Source organism: Charadrius vociferus, unplaced genomic scaffold (assembly GCF_000708025.1).
Source record: "Charadrius vociferus isolate BGI_N301 unplaced genomic scaffold, ASM70802v2 scaffold41, whole genome shotgun sequence".
Taxonomy (NCBI): Eukaryota; Metazoa; Chordata; class Aves; order Charadriiformes; family Charadriidae; genus Charadrius; species Charadrius vociferus.
Window position 1 is genome coordinate 828,573 of NW_009647013.1, and position 3,201 is coordinate 831,773.

The following is a 3,201-nucleotide window of genomic DNA, read 5'->3' on the forward strand; positions in this document are numbered from 1 at the left end:
CATAGGATTTATTTACGATGGATGGATTCCTTCCGCATGACCTACAGGCAGTTATTAGTGTCCCACTGATCTTTTTTCTCTTTGGCAGCGCCGACTGTGTTGCACTTCTCCCATGGATGAGGAAGGCTGTGGATGGTTTCTGGCTGCCAGCCTGCTTTTAATTCCATGCTTCAACACCCTCTTCCTCTTCCAGTCGTGCCATACTGATCTCAAAACACCCCTCCTCCGTTCTGGTTGTGGTTTCGCTGGTACGCTCTGACTACAAGGAGATGCCTTTGTATTAAAGGCATCCGAGTGAATATTGCAGGCTGGGTTTGTTAGCTGAAGTGAATCCCATCCTCATCCTCACTTGTGCATCAGTTTGGCTCACGGGGAGGTTTTGGTGCGTTTCAGCACGGTTCCTCTGAAAGGAACCATGAGTTTTGCTCCAGATGCAGATTAAACACAGTCCACCCTCTGAAGGGGGCAGAGGGGTCGGAGTGAATGGCTCTTTGGCCAACTTCAAACCAACCGTGAGGTGGGGACATGCAGTCCAGTGTACCAAAAATCTAGTCTGAAATCACCCCTCCAACCACATAGAGCGTAGAGGTGTGGGCTTGAGCACCACGTGCTTCCATTCACTGCTGCTACACCAGGTGAGATTGCAAGAAGTCCTCGTCCCGGTGGCTTGTGCCTCCACATCTGCCTGCTTTCTCGCAGTTCCAGATGTAGATACTGCCCCTGTGCCTGGGCAGCCTGCCACCGTCCTGCTGCGCAGCAGCATGATGTTACAGGCTGGTGGTCCAGGGGACAATAATCCCGGACACTCGGCTTCCACGCTGCTGGACACAAACCCAATGGCAGCTTCTTGGGATGTCTTGGTGAGAGCTTTTCCCCTCCGAAGACTCTTGCCTTGAAAACATTCCTGCAGCGCTGGAGCTACGGAGACAGCCCAAGGTAGAGCTGGGCAGCGGGGAAACCATGCCGTGCCTTCACATGCAGCACTCAGCTCGAGGCATCTTCTGCCTTCTCTTTGCAGAAGACATTCCTGTTGAAGGACAGTAATTTTGTGCGCGACGTTACTGCTCTGAGCAGGGCTGAGATGACGACTGAGATGCTTCACGAAGCAGCACAGCGCGGGACCCCTGGGGCACAGGGCGGGCCAACTGCATCATCATTCTTGTTAATGGCTTGAACCCGTTGCCCTCAAACGAGGAAGAGTTGGTGCTTAACTAGCGCCACTTAATAGCTCTGAGATTAATGGAGGCGGCACGCGATGCTCCAACACAACCTAAGCTGCCTTCTTGAAAATCCACACATTTCCCAAGGGCTTTAGAAAAAAAAGGAAAAGTGTTAAATAACTCTGATCAAGGTGTTTTTAAAACCATCGGCTGAATTACTCAGTTGTCCTTTAGCTTCAAGAGGGTTGTTCCTCAGCTTTAGATTTCGCTAATCCTTTTAATCAAGTTGTTCTGGGCCACGGGTGGGGTGGCTCTGCCGGTTTGCTGCCAGAATCTGTGTCATACCCCAGCATCCCTGCTGATTTACTCAGAGGATGGGGTTTTTTTTTTTAGGCAAGATATCGGTAAAGGTGATGGTTTACTCCAGGTCAGAGATCCCAACCCTCCTGGGCAGAGATCGGGAAGAGGGGAGTGGACGTGTGCGCAGTGGACTTGGGTTTTTCCTTGGCTTCAGGTTCACGCTGAAGCTGAGTGAATTTGGGTCTCTTCAGGATGTTTTTAGTTGAGGATGGTGCTGTGCTGCGATGTCACAGGAGCCTGGCCACTGCTTAGAAGTAAATTTGATCCGGCGTTCCCTGATTTGGAGTTCTTTGCGGTTTTTCAAGCTCTTCCCAACTTCAGTTGGAATGGGGGGCAGGAGGACATCTCAGGTCTGGGTTTCAGGTGTACTTTAAATTATTAGAATGCTTCTCTGGGATGTTGTGGGCTTTGTCCGGAGCTGTGGTGCTTCAACCGTTCAGTAACTATTGTGATGTGCATTCAGGAAATACATTACCGCTATTTTAAACAAATCTGTCAAAAGCAGCAATGGGTAAAATTGCGGCGGCGCCGTGTGGGCAGGAAGGGGTTACCGGCTGCACCGGGTCGCTCCCGCAGCGCAGGACATGCAGCCACAGCACAGGACATGCAGCCGATTCCTGGAGAGCCATTTGCAAGCACCGCAGTTTCCAGGAACTGGCTGGAGGGATGAGATTAGAGGAAAAAGGGGCTGCTTTTCTTGATGGAGAGCCGTGTCCTATCTGTCCTTCTGTCCCTACCCACCAGCTGCGCTGACAATGATGCCACGACATGAATTCCTCCTCCCTCCCCTGATGACTAATGGCTGCATCTGTGAGTAATTAGATAAGGTGAGGGGGAAGGCTGCGGTGCTGGACCTGTCCTGCCGCAGGATGCTGCGTGGAAGGGTCGGCATCGCTGGGCTCGCCCTGCGTGCGGACGCTGCGGGGTCTCGTTAAGAGAGGAAGGAGAGGGAAGAGGCTGTTTGAGAACTGAGGCGTTCGGAGCCCTCCTTTTCAACGAGGAAATTGGATTGCGGCTGCGGAGCCCACTTGTCTATCTGAAGTGGAGCTGAGCTCATTTCTAGGAGCCATTGGACAGAGTTTGTCGGGTTTTAGAGCCCTTCAGTTCCTGGTAATGATGCCTGCAGCTGGGCCGCCTCCGCTCAAGAGCCCGTCTTCGGGTTTTGTTCTACCTGGGGTGCTCTGAACTCTTGACTCACGTTTCACCGTTGTTCCCGCGTCGCTTCCCGTCTCGCTCACAGCCTTTCTCAGGACAAAGGACGGGGTGCGTGATTCAGGGCAGATAGAACAGCCGTGTTCCTGCATTTCCCCCCTTAAAAACACCATAATTGGTCCAGATGCTAACGAGTAAACACCCCCGCTCCAGTACAGCAGCCAGGGTGGCCCAGCGCCGACTGTTCAGAGAGGCCAAGCTCCTTTTGGCACCATCCCTCCATGGAAGCGACTTTCCTGCCCAGCTCTAACTTCTCCAACTGACAGTATCACAGACTGGTGGACGTCAGAAGGGCCCTCTGGAGCTCCCCCAGTGCCACCCCCCGCCAGAGCAGGGGCACCTCCAGCAGTGGCACAGGACGGCGTCCAGGCGGGTTTGGGATGGCTCCAGAGGGGGAGACTCCCCCACCTCTCTGGGCAGCCTGTGCCACTGCTCTGCCGCCCTCACAGCAGAGAAGGCCCTCCTCAGG

General features: G+C 53.6%; 1 protein-coding gene across 1 annotated transcript in view; it reads left to right on the top strand.

Annotated features, from left to right (window-relative positions):
• ELP3 (elongator acetyltransferase complex subunit 3) overlaps positions 1-3,201 on the top strand; it is a 103,722-nt gene that overhangs the window by 99,764 nt on the left and 757 nt on the right. The gene's annotated exons all lie outside the window — the stretch shown is intronic.